Consider the following 14,509-nt stretch of genomic DNA (forward strand, 5'->3'; position numbering starts at 1 on the left):
AAACTTACAAAACATGAATTAGGATGTTGTTAAGCCTGTTGCAATTAACAGTTGTATCCATTTTTTAATCCGTCCCTTTGCTACTGTGCTACTCTTTTACAATGAAGATATCACTACAGATGTTGTCGTTTTATTACCATTTGCTATGGTGGATGTTAACCCTGTTGTAGTTAACATTGGCTTTCCATGTACTTATACATGGCTACAATGGGCGATGTTGTTGTTTGTCGTCGAGGTTAGCTGCATCCCATGTCTTATACACCATCTATTCCTAAATTTAAGTATTTTAGAGATTCCAATATAGACTACATAAGGAGCAAAATGAGTGAATCTAGATTCTAATCTAAACTATACCTATAATTCTATATACATCCGTATGTAGTTCATATTGAAATCTCTAAAAATACTTGTACTTAGGAATGTAGGTACTTGTATTTTACATCATTTGTGTACTCTCAGTTTAGCTTCTAACATTAACTGGTTGCTTGTAGGTACATATATGAGCGGTACTGATCCACGGTTCGATCCCTTTTGCATATGGGGCAATGAGATATTCATGAACAAGCGTCAAGTGATGAAACTAAGAAAGATTGTTAGACGAAAGAAATGGGTGGTGGGAATTAAGCTCTTTATTTACACTTTGTCCAAGACAACAGTGAACTTTAGGATGGTAAGTAATGTGTTGCCTTTTTCCCCTGCCCACAACAAGTTACTCTATTAGACCTCATGATCTGATATTTTTCTCTTTTCAGTGGTTTCCGAAGCTATTTACTGATGATTACCTTGCAAACTACATGACCGGAGTGGAGGCAACTAAGGTTAAAGTATATAATGCATGATACCATGATAATGCTCTAGAAGTCTTCCTGAAGGCAGTGAAGGATGGGCGGGCAATCGTCACAAGGGGTTGGACAAAAGTTGTTCGTGCCTATGGCATGCAGGAAGGCACATTATGGGCATTCCGCTTCTTCAACACCATCGGCAGTCAAAATGATTTACACTTGTCTCTTCACCTTTTCCGCCTGTAAAAATTGTGGTTCGTCATAGTTAATTGTTGTATAATCCTGTAATTACTGAACATATTGTCCTGATAATTATATTATGGATTCGTTGTTGAACCATTATGCTGAGAATTTTAATTGCACGTTTCATATTTCAAAATTTCCAATTCGAATAATAAATTACAGTCAAAAAATGTACAAGAGCGAATAAAATAATGTGCACATGGTTAGAAAGAAAATAGCGTGTGCGATAAAAAAAGAAAACGGACGGTTCTTTGACGTGAAACGTTTGCGATGCCCGGCGGCTGCACACATGGTTTCGTCTCATATGTGTCTGCAATTCATGGTAATAAGGCAAACGTTTCAAACCAGTGTGCGCCTGTGATAGAAATACCAATCGCACACAGTTATGTAAGTGTACACATTGGCGTTAGTAGAGGCACCACACACATTTTACATTCTTGAACCGTGTGCGATAACGTACCTATCACACACATATTGGCAGCTTAAATGTTGATGCCCACCTTTTTCACATGACTATAGCGGTGTAATCGTTTGGGATGTCTCTCTGATTAGAAACGTAACGTCGAGATGTAACATGTGGGACTGGGGTGGCTTCTCATACGTTTATTCTATGGCGAACGTCAGTAGCCGCTCGCCCATCCCCGACGGTTTCTGGGTCGTGTGGGAAGGACCCCCTATCTCCCACACTCACTTGGCGATGGTTTCAAATGCCATCGGGGAAAGGGGTTAAAAACCGTTTGTATAGCACCTTACGATACCAGTGAAGGTAACAACACAGAAACATTCTCATTGCCAACTGGAACAACAAATGCAAGTAGGGAAATTGTATTTGTATTACTCCCTTTTCATGTTCCCGAAGTGCTTTCATACATCGACATCAACCTTGACATGGTAATGTATGCTCGACAATCATAGTATACAAAAAATTACCAACATAATGATCATTGAATCTGCTCTTAATGTCTGAAACTAATAATTAAAAATGTTGGAGCAATTTTTCCTAAATATGGGAGCGATTGTTGCTTAATACTGAGGCAAATTATCCTAGAGCAAGCTAATATGGTGTGTTAGCAGCTTACAAGGAGACATAGTAGATACAATAGTACAATAACATTGCAGAGTATGGTTTACAATAAACTATGGAATCTAGGTTTATGCTACTCAAACTTTGAACTATTCAACTGATAATTTGAAATGTTCATTAACGAAATTTCCACTATTTCCCCAAATCCCTTGGAAACTTTGAGCATGTCCTTGAACTTTTCCTGCTCAAGTGTGGCCTAGAACACCTTTAGTAGCACCTTGTAGCTCATGATCAACATGTGGATTGATTTGATAAGGATATTGATCATCCCCTAGCATCATGGCATTGGCAGTGGGTGGGGAAAATCTTCTGCATTAGCCATAAGAAGAAAAGAACCAAGTTACGCGCAAACTATATGTGAATGAAAAACTAACAATGACAGAACACCAATTATCCAAATAGTTCTTTTAGATTACAAGAAACATGAGGATTAATAATTTCTTATAACAAAGAACAACTATTACAGAACAGGCCAAACCCAACAATTTACAACTTATAGGGGCTAGCAAAGCATTTTGTTACCCATTCTAAAATATGGTATTGTGTAGGACAAACCTCATATGGGTTTGAACACCTAGATTGATTTTTTGCATAATATATAGAGTTGCATTATACTAAATTACATTTAAAACTATATGTCCCAACAATTACAACTAGGTTGGGACCTTTTACGATGACATGTGAATTCCTAGGAAAAGATTTTGTGGTCGTATACTTATATCATACTATCAGTTCACTAAACAATAAGTTCACCTGCACACAGTATTTCCATGTCATCACCATGATCCATTTTCCAATCTTCAGCAAGATCAACCTTACTATTAATCTGCATTATAAACAATGGACCATCCAACCATAGTCTTTTGTCAGCACCAATCATGGGTGGAAATAGTTACGGTATATCTTACTAAGAGCAAATAAAATATCACATCACCTTTGACATCACTAATCCCATGTAGTTCTCCAAGTTTTTTGCTTGTGGTTGTCTTGAACCACTCAAGATATTTATGCCCAAATGTAGGATAGGCTTAATTTCCTCCTTTGATCTAAGAGATAGACATGTTTCCAAGAGCTTGTGCACATGCATCATCAGGTTGGTTCTGTTATCACATCGCCTGCAGTAGTATTGTACATCCATGGGAGTACCTCCTCCAACAGTTCCAGCCAACAAATGTTGGAAAGCACAATCAAGGTGCCCAACATGCCCACATATGTTGTTCTCACCCACAACTGCTTCACACTTTATGTAGTTATAACCTCGAAAGGAATAGTCAACAGTTCTACCGCAGATAATGCAACAACTGTCATGATAGAAATTAGGAAATGTAGAGAAGTTATCATAACCCAGTGCTAATGATGGCTCAATTATTCCATTTATCTCTTCAATTGGATCCACTGTGAGAGTTTCAGGTTCAAGGTCCCTCACTTGTTGAGCTCCTAGAGATATTAAGTTGTTATAGAACAACACAAACATGGACAATGTATGCAGAAACAACAAAAAATATGGAAAGGCAATATAAATGATGCTTCATGAATATATTGTCATAGAGAACACCAAACAATTAACATATCAAATGAGAAGCTGTTCATTTCCTTATGCGATGCATCTACAATACTAGGTTAATTCTCAAGAAATCCCTAGGTTGGATATGAAGAAAACTGAGGAAGATTAATGCAAATTTGTATGAAAGTCTTGGACGAGTAAAATTGTTTTCATTTCCTTTATATGAGTTAGCACTATGGTGAAAACCACTGCTAGAATGAGTTGAGTGAAGCTTGGTGTCACTTGGACCAGTGGAAGTAGGAGTACACACGGCGAATATTTAAGGATCGTACTGGCGGCCAGAATTTATAATTTGGGAAGAAGATAAGTTATGCAAACTGATATGTGTATATATATAAAGTAATATTGACACGTCATCCAAAATACAATATGTATATAATCTAATCATGAAACATGTATATACGTAGAAAATAACAAGCATGTGCATCCACTAAAAATAATAGCTTAAAGAACTTCCCGGATTAGATATGGACCTAAAAACACAGGTGCCAAGGCTTCACAACTGATATAATAGTGAAAGGAGATTCAATGCATAATGGCAACTACAGTGAAGTCTGTGACAAACATGCCAGTGTTGCCTTCTTTCTCATTTTTTTATTTTCTCCCTTGTATACTTATTTGCATTGGTAGTGTCTCCGACCCATATTATTTTTCTTTAAATAAATCGAATGCACAGCTTCCATCGATGGGTTATCTTGTAATCTCTTCGTAAAGAAATATAAGAGCGTTTAGATCAAGTGATCTAAACGGGACGCAGATTTAGTGAACATGGTTCCACAGGCACCCCTTTAGTAAATTAGAAAAAAAATACTATAAAAAAAATTGAATACTTTTTGTAACATACTTAGTCAACCGATATACGTGCGTACGAAGTTTCACAAAAAAATTACATCCTTGTTATTCTGGGCAAAATGACAAATCAAAGCTATATTAAGAAACAATGTTTAATGAATAGTAAGGTCCTAATTGTATTTTATTCACTTAGAATCCATGGCTGTCAATACTTCATGAAACTTCACACATGAGTAGAATGATTAACCAAGTTTGTTACCCCAAAACTGTAGATTTTTTTTCAATGTTCCTAGTATTTTTTTATTTACTATTCACGTGGGTGTGCGTGGAACCATGTTCACTTTGTTTCGATCTAAACGCTATTATATTTCATTACAGAGGGGGTATCTAGGAGGTATATTAAGTGGGACACATTAACAAAGTCAATGATGTAGATCCAACAAAGTGTAGATGTATGGAAAGGACATGCAGAGTCGCGACAATATATCAGATGCAACCAATTCATACGCTTGCATGAAAATGATGGGATTGAAATGTGAAACAAACCATCAAAAACATAAATGTTAATATTGATATCAGTATGCCAATGCTTGAATGGAGATGAATATTGAGTGTTCCTCTAATAATAAAGTTATTTAGTACATAGAGGGAAAGTAAATGGAAGATCTATAGACCCCCATGTGTGTTTATTAATTAGTTCTACCATGTTACTTTCTTCCAAAAATATCAATACATGTGTTCAAATAGAAAAAATCTAAGGACCCAAATATGGAAGAAACGACTCGGTCAGGAGATACAAAAATAAATCATATTTACAATTTATAAAAGCATCCATTAGATGGAATGTGTTATAGTGGTTGTTAATCTTGTTGTATTATGTAAACTACAATGAAATATCTACATTTAAGAATTACCTACTCATTAATTTCAGTTCATGTTCTTATGGTTGTTGATGTCCTCACAGCTGCAAATATCCCAATATTTACCAGGACATCAACTTCAGAAACATTACTACCCACACTCTTGTCTAGTGAATATATTTTTAACATTTAACGTTAGAGTGCAATAGAAAGGACTAACCTCTTTGAGTCATGCTCCCTTTAGCACGGATACTCCATATAAACATAGAAAAAAATGTGTCGGGTTCAACATCAGGAAATATTGTCTTGATAAACTTTATAACTTCTTGCTTACTTCTCAGTATCCTACTTTTGCTTGTAGCATCACAAAAACGTGAGGGTGGGCTAAGATACCTGTGCGAAGTTGGTTCCACAACATAAATCAGCAATGCCGAAGTAATTCATTTTTTAAATCAACCATATAAAACATGAATAATTCATATGCTATTTTTCGTTGGTGCAATGCTATAGCTAATATATAAAATAACCTTATACTACTTCTGCATCTTTTGCATGGAAAACTATTAAACTTTAGAACCTACTAAGTCCTTGCTGAAATCATTTACCTATCAGGTCAGTGCCCACTCCTAGTAGATCTATTGCCCACCACTTTCCAATGCCATTCATCTCCACTACATGGCCAATTTTCAGGAGCATAGGGCAAACCCCTACCATATGTGCTAGCATCAACGGGTACTGCAATAAGGCCATTCTCACTTCTACATAGTTTTGATAGATAAAGCTCCTTGGGTACATTCCTTCTTTTTACCAATCCATTGTGAACCTGAAAAAGGGGAATTACATAAATGTGTAGCTCAAATTCAACTAAACCAATGCTAAGATATACTTTCCCACAACTAAATTTGCAAGAAACAACGTGAAGAATTTTTTTTTGAATTCACATTCATGATAAATTCTAAAGTAGGCGCCACGACCAACCATCTATGCTATTGGCAATGTCCTCCCAGTGTAGTGGCGCAACAAAGAAGTACTAGTTCATATCCTCAGTCCACATCTTGCACTCCTGGTCGGATGGCTTTGAGCCACATCCTTCATTGTTACCACTGGAGCATAACTGGTTCCTGGAATTACTAATCATTTAACAAGTGCACCACACCCCTGCCCCTAGACGATACTTCTCACCCATGATGCAACTATCCTTCTCCTCCTCGTTGCTTTATCTGGCCAATCGACAAATTACTCTTCTAAGCCATGATCTAGGTGTGGAAGACATTGATATTATAGATCATTTGAAAGGATTGTGCCTTCCTGAGAAGAAGGAACCAATATGGATTTCTTAGAGGATTAGATGATTTGGTAGAGGACGTTAGATGGTTGGCCCTTTTTAGGGTTCATACAAACAAAACATTCAGCCATGCTGCAATGATGAAATCCATGCGAATAACATGGTGCTCTGTGCAAGATGTAACTTTCAAGGTCCTTGGATCAAATTTGTTTATGGTGCAATGCTAATGACTCTGTGACTGGAAACATGTGATGGAAGGGGGACCCGTCGCTCTTTAGGGGCGATGCCATTGTTCTTGAGAGGTATGATGGATTTTCAAACATGTTCCAGTATAAGATGGATAAAATACTAATCTAGGCCAAAATTAGATGATTCGGTAAAGGACATTAGATGGTTGGCCCTTTCTGGGGTTCACACAACAAAACTTTTAGCCACGCTACAATGATGAAATCCATGTGAACAGCATAGTTGACGCAAGATGTAACTTTCAAGGTCCTTGGATCAATTTTTTATGGTCCAATGCCAATGACTCTGTGACTGGAAACATGTGATGGAAGGGGGGCAGTGGCTCTTTAGGGGAGATGCCATTGTGCTTCAGGGGTACGATGGCTTTTCAAACATGTTACAGTACAAGCGGGATAAATCCCAGTCTAGGCCCAAATCCATGGGGTGCCGGATGGACTGATGAAGAAGACGAAACCAGAAAAGAGGGTTGCAAAGAAGGTTGGATGCCCATCGTTTAAAGTTTTTGTTAATGAAGGTAAAAGAAATACTTCTAAGTTTTCTAAGCTCGTGTTTACCTGATTGTGAATGTTCCCCTGGTTCACTTTGTTCCAATCATGATTAAGGAAAGAGTAAAGCATATGGTGACATGCAAGAAACTCCTAGATTATTATGAGTTTTGTGGCATGATGGGACACATTGTGACATAATGTGGTGAAGGAATCCATGATAAAAAATATTTTGTTGAGTGGCTAATTCAGATTTTTTTTTGTTTTAGAGGAACTCGGTTCGACCCGCAATGTTGTATGGCGCTGAGTGTTAGCCGATTAAAAGGAGACATGTTCAACAATTAGGTGTGGTGGAGATGCGTATGTTGAGATGGATGTGTGGCCACACGAGGAAAGATCGAGTCCGGAATGATGATATACGAGAAAGAGTCGGGGTAGCACCAATTGAAGAGAAGCTTGTCAAACATCGTCTAAGATGGTTTGGGCATATTCAGCGCAGGCCTCCAGAAGCTCCAATGCATAACGGATGGCTAAAGTGTGCGCAGAATGTCAAGAGAGGGCGGGGTAGACTGAATTTGACATGGAAGGAGACCGTTAAGAGAGACCTGAAGGATTGGAGTATCACCAAAGAGCTAGTTATGGACAGGGGTGCGTGGAAGCTTGCTATCCATGTGCCAGAGCCATGAGTTGGTTGCGAGATCTTATGGGTTTCACCTCTAGACTACCCCAACTTGTTTGGGAATAAAGGATTTGTTGTTGTTGTAGAGGAACTCGGTAAAGTGCAGGTCGTGGTGGTGATGATAGAGGTAGACTTAGAGGGCGTGGAAGAGGCCATAGCCTAGGCTTTTCTCTGAATGAGAATATAAGGGTACATATTAGAATAAAGTTTTGAGGATGGTAATGTAAACAATGCACCTCAAGGAGGGTCTTAAGGGAAAGCAGCCCTAGCATCTCGTGGGTCGCTCTCGCGGCTCATGAGGCGACCGCCGCCGCCGCCCCCAACAACCACCTCCTCCATGCTCCCCTTCCTTGTCGTCATTGTCGGCGGCCTCCGGCCGGCCCACGGCGGCGGTGGGGTGCCCCTGCCTCCTCCTGCTCCTCCCCTCTACTGCTCCCGGGCTTGCCCTCTTCCTTGCAAATGATGCCCTGGCCAGATCTATAACCCCCTCCCTCCCCGTCATCATCTGTGGCCTTGCCTGGGGGTGGCGCTACCATAGGCGGGTGCGAGTTGCGGCCTTCGAGCCCTGGTGGTGCATCTCCTTGCACAGGAGACGGTGGTTGTGGATGGGTTCCCGGCCGCCACCGGATCTGGTGGCTCTCGATGGTCTTCATGGGCACAACCCTCTTCTCGCCAGTGGCCCATGTGGCTGCTACTTTGGGAGTTTGATAGTGTGGATCTTGGTCATGATTTGTCTCTGTGCGAGAAAGGTGCATGCTTGGTGTGGCCACGGTAGGCGGATTTGCACTAGTGCGGCAGCATGGGAGGTTGACTGCGTGCTTGCGGTCCACCTCTCGGTGGGTGGTGGGTGAGGGTGGATCCCCTCGGTCGCCAGAGCGGCGGCTCCGGATGGTGGGCGTAGTGGCACCATTCTGGTGGGTGTCATGGCGTGGGTGCTCGTGTGTCCCCTAGGCTATTTGGGCAGCGAGGTGGCTCACTTTGGAGGTGATCGCCGGCCAGGTGTGGTCTTCGGTTCTATCCCGCTCTACTTCGGCCGTCGTTTGCATCTCTTCTGGTTGGCCACGGTGGATGGACCTAGGTGATGGTGGGCATGTCCCAAGTGAAAGCTTTACCCGACGGTGTCGGTGACAGTGATAGCGACCCCTTTGGGCGTTGTTCCCCTCCTTGGAGGTGTCATTGTGGGTGGCCTCCATCCCCATTGGGCTTTGGGTGAAAACCCTTGTCTGGCTTGTTCCATACTGAGTGGTGGCAGCCCCATAGCATCGTTCCCTTCTTGGAGGCCCCGTCTCATGAGCAAGGTCCCACCTTGCTGGCCATCGAGGTGGGTTCATGGATGGCAGCTTCTTCTCTTCGTGTGAATGTTCTGTGCCTCGACAGTGGTGCTCTCACAAGGAGCTAGGTCCGACGAGGTGGTTCTGTTGGAATGCCTCAGTTTGGGGTCTTGGCGTCAGTGTCTAGTTGCGCTCTAGGGAGGTGAGCATTTCATTGTTTGATGGTGCGGCACCTTTCGAGCCAAGGCGAGGAGTAGGGGGCTCCTTTCGACAATGAAACAAGTTGGTGCTGGTGTCCTGGACAGCCAGACAATGGCATAACCACTGTCGATGGCTAGCCTCCTTCATGAGGTGGCCTCCTTCTAGGCATCGATTCTTTGCTCATGTGTGAGGGCTTTGCTGCTGCTCCTGGGCGCCCATGTATCATGCATAGTTTTTTGTTTTTTATCCCCGTGTTTTTAGTATTGTGTTGTGTTGTACCATTAGCTGTTAGGTCTTCATGTCCTTGTCCATAAGAGCATCATTAACGCCGGGTCGTAGGCCTCTTATCTAAAACAACACACCTGGAGCTAGGAACAGGTTGGTTGGGTCTGATGACACTTTCCTGAAGGATGGTCATCCATCGTCGGCCGCGACTGGGATATCTAATAAGGTACTTATACTTGAAAACATAGACACAAGTCAGGTTGATATGAAGAGGCAAAGACACAAGACATGAGATTCCATATGAAAATAAAAATGATCCATCATTTACCCCTTCGAGGGGGATTGCCTCCAATGATGAAAATGGAACTATCGTGGCCTCCAAAAATTTGTGACAATTCTTGCGCTTCTAGACGTCTGGTAGCAAAGGGGGAGACGTCATCTTTTAACCTGGAACCCATCTCAATTATTGGTTGGCCGAATCTCTTAGTCGATGCTTAAAGATGAATCATAAAGAAGTTTTTCATACTGACGGGAGAAGTGGTGATTTGTTACTTCTCAAGAATCTCATTGACGCACAAGACATGAAATTATATTGATGTTTTAATCAGCAGTGGGAGGGAGAAAGGTTCACCTGCATGCATGGTGAGCCAAAGTGGATGGACAACATTTGACATGGCACAGACTCAGAGATATTCACTTCATTTTGACATCTTGTGGGTGACTTGGATGAAATCATTTATCATTTTGAAAAAGATGATGGGAATTCATGCAAGCATTTAGGGGTGTTATACAAGACTACAAGCTCTCAAATTTTGGTTATGTTGGTAATCAATACACTTGTCACTGAGGAAGAATTTCTGAACAACTTGTTCATGCGCTCACAAATATGAAGTAGAATGACAAGTTTGCTGGTATTTTACTAGAGAATTTGGAGTATAGTAGCCGGACAATCCACCACTTTTGATACACAAGGGTGAAGCAAAAAAATGTTGAGAACCGTTGGTTGAAAGTGATGTAACTTGAAAGCGGCTTGGTCTGGGACTGGGCCAAAATTCAAATGAGGCAGCTAGGTGGGAAAATTGGCCCTAGTTCACAAAATACTTCATATCTGGGACATAGTTGTCATAAAAATTAAATGAGACAAGCTTAGAGGAGCTCAAAGAGAATTGGAGAGAGTTACAAGAAGTTTCATCAGAGACGAGAATCTAGCTCGGTAGAAAGAGCCCTTGCTCGAGATGGAGGTCTTTTTTAACAAGAAAATTTATAGTGGGGCTAAATAATTAGAGAAATTTGCTAGAAAAATTGGAGATTGCAACACCAGCTATTTTGATCATTTGGCAAGTTCCATAAGGCAGCAAAATCAAATTAAGGGCCTAACATATGTGCATAGATTTTTGTGAGAAGGTATAGCTCATCTAAATCCATTGATGTCCAATTAGGCCTATTTAGTACTGAAGTTGATGATGTTGAACTGGTTGTTTTGGAGAGGTTGTACCTCATGTTTCTCAGGACATGAATGATGAAATTTGAAAAACTTATTTGGTAGATGATGTTAAAATATATATCTTATCTATTGGTGATCTGAAAGCCCCATTATGGAATGTTTGCGTGCAATATTTTGAAAATTGTTGGCATATGGGATTCACTTTGTAGCAAAGTTCTAGCGGTAATTAGTGAGAACATGATATCTTGATACCTCAGGGGTAGAATGACCCTGCCATTGTTCTTCTTCCTAAGGTAGAAAGTTCAGATTAAGTTATCCAATTTAGGACCATTAGTTTAGGCAATGTGCTCTATAAGGTTATATTAAAAACTATTTATGTGAGATTAAAGCATGTTCTGATGATATAATATCCCATATTTGACGTGCATTTGCAGACTGGCTTATTACCGATAACATAATAGTGGCCTATGAATGTATGCATATGCTTAAAAAATAAGAATGACAGGAGCGTTATTGCGCTATAAACTAGACACACATAAAGATTATGACTACATGAGTGGGCTTTTCTAGAGAAGATGCTACTCAGGCTAGGTTTTCTTAAAGATATTCTTGACATGTCAATGGGGTGTGTGAAGTCAGCTAATTACAAGGTTAGAATTAATGATCTATATTGAAAATTGTGTACCCACTTTGGTAGGGAGATCCAGTGTCCCCCTATTCGTTCTGAATATGCGCAGAGGGTTTGTCAAGTTTATTGTCTCATAGGTTCGTCGCATTGAAGGTATAAAGGTGTGTAGAAATGTATCATTAATTTCTCATTTACTTTCTACTAATGATTATTGGATCCTTATGAAGGAAAATTTGACTAGTGCAACCTCATTAAGACAAGTTCTTCATCAAAATTATGAAAAGCTTTGGACAAATGATTTGTGAAGTTAAATGTAGTAATTATTTTATTCCAAAATGTTAATGTTGGCGTTAAGTCCCAAGTTTGCGTTGAATTAAGTATCATGACTGAGAATATTTTTGATAACTATCTATTCCTTCCTCCCGTGGTGGGTGCACATAAGAGTGGGAGTTTCATACACCTTCTTAAAAGAAATTATTGAAGTTGAGTTGAAAGTATGGAGGGATTTTTTTATCTACTGTAGGCAAACAGATCTTACTGAAGGTTGTAATCCAGTCTCTCAAATTTTTTGCTACAGTGGTGGGTGGGAAGATACAAATGAACAAAAAAGAATGCATGCTTGGCGAGAAATATGGACCCCAAAGAAGAATCGGGGAATGGGTTTCAAGATTTTGCATGTATAATCTTGCAATATTAGCAAAATAGAGTTGGACATTGATCACTAAATCAGAAACCTTATGATGCAGGGTCCTAAGGGCTAAGTACTACCCTAGTGAAAATTTATTGAAAGTTGGACCTAAGAGGGGATATTCTTCTACATGGATGAGTACTACATCTATTTTACACACTTTTATGAGAGGAAACATCTTGAGAGTTGGTTTCGAAAACAACATAAATACTTGGGAGGGACATTGGGCGCCTTGTAGCTCAACTAGAAAAGTGACAACTTTAGGGGCCAAAGATTATTGCAAACACTTGCTGAGATGATTGATCCATACACATGATAATGGGATGAACTACTGATCCGGGATATTTTCCTTAGCTTGGATGCAGAAAGAATTTTTTTGCATTCCCCTTAGTTTACACATGACTGAGGACTTTATGACATAGGGCCACACAAAATCGTGCAGTTTCTATGTTTGCTCTGCTTATTATGTCGTAGGGCAACACCAATATGGAGCATAGACTAGAAGGGGAGATAGGCAAGGATCATCTACAACCAACCTAGTGTGGGATATCATGTGGAAACTTCAAATTCCCTGCAATATACAACAAATCGTATGTTATGCTCTACATGGTATTGTTTCAGGTATAAAGAATTTAGCAAATAGACACATCATGAATCTTATGTTCACTTGTAAAAGTGCCAAGGAAGTTTGGAGTGAGATGGGATTGCATGAAATAATTGTCATGGTAAAAGATTTGGAGATGTATGGGAGTGTTATTTTGGAAGAACTACTTACACAATCAAGAAAGCAATCATTGTGGGAGTCGCTAGTCCTCAACACTTGGTACATTAGGTGGCAGAAGAGAGAACATTTTGAACCCTTCAAGCATAAAGGGGAATGTTTATTGGCCATTAGATACCATTGTATCGCTGCCTGTGGAGGAGTTATCGCAACCTAGGACCTTGAAGCCTTTCCATGGGCTCCGCGACCCCATAGCAACTACGAGATCTTCATCATCATTAGGAGAGTCGATGAGTTTGAGCCTGCCTAAGACTTTCTCTCTTTGCTCTAATATATGTACACCAACTTCTACCCGCATTATGTAGCCATACCTTAGCTTTAATTATCTCTTGTCTCTCTTTATTTTGAGGAGGGTAAGAAGGAAGAGGCAAAGGAAAAGAGTGATGATAGCATGGGCTTGATCGATGAATGTCTTCACAAGTGCCACCATTTTGTTTTTGGTTCCTCGTGATCCTTTCTTGTCTCCTCTTTCATCTTGTCAATCATCACAAGCAACTTTTAACGATTTTGCTCATCTTATCATTTTTTTCTTTTCTAGCTTTGGTGTTGGCAGAGGACGACATTTTTTTGTCAATTCTAGAGGGCACCAGACTAGCTCATTGAATCATGTCCCACCTTCTTTCGGAGTTGGGGATGCCCCCATGGTCGCCACCCCAAACCATTGCGAGTTCATCCAATGGCCGAGTGATGGTTGGCTCACACACATTGAGTGACGATCAAAGGTATCTTGCCAATATAAGCCTTTTAGGTTCGTTTGCCCGCACTTATCTTCATGCCTTTTTCTTTTCCCTTAGGAGTTGCTTGTATCTCATCGTCCGGCCCCGACCTAGGCGGACGCCTAGGCGAGCACCCTCTGAGTGGACATAGTTGTTGCATGTTCTGCCCACACCCAAATGGTTGCGGTTATCAGTGAGGAGGCACTTCTACTACAGTCCTAGGCTCACCGCATGGCTCATCTTTAGCTCCTAGAGGCGTATTGTGTTCTCCGTGACCTCCTCACTAATCGAGTCATGCATGAGGGCCTTATTCCTTCGAGGACCCTTCCTTGGTGAGCTATATCCTGACCAGTTAAAACATGGCTTCCTCGGTTCAGCATATGTCCATGGAGTTTCTTACAATAGCAATGATTGACGTACCATTGTTGGTTCATGAGGTTTCTTTTGACACCCTTCACGCATCCTCCAAGGTGGCAGTTGACGGTGATCAAGGTCCTTCCCCATCGAGTATGGTGTGACCGGCCTTTTGCGCGAG

The 14,509-nt window shown here is 40.7% G+C and overlaps 1 pseudogene; it reads right to left on the minus strand.

The window, feature by feature from the left end:
• Positions 1-1,995: 1,995 nt before the first annotated feature.
• On the minus strand, positions 1,996-8,673 carry LOC119310202 (annotated as a pseudogene).
• Positions 8,674-14,509: the final 5,836 nt, after the last annotated feature.

The sequence above is a fragment of the Triticum dicoccoides genome, chromosome 5B (assembly GCF_002162155.2).
Source record: "Triticum dicoccoides isolate Atlit2015 ecotype Zavitan chromosome 5B, WEW_v2.0, whole genome shotgun sequence".
Lineage (NCBI taxonomy): Eukaryota > Viridiplantae > Streptophyta > Magnoliopsida > Poales > Poaceae > Triticum > Triticum dicoccoides.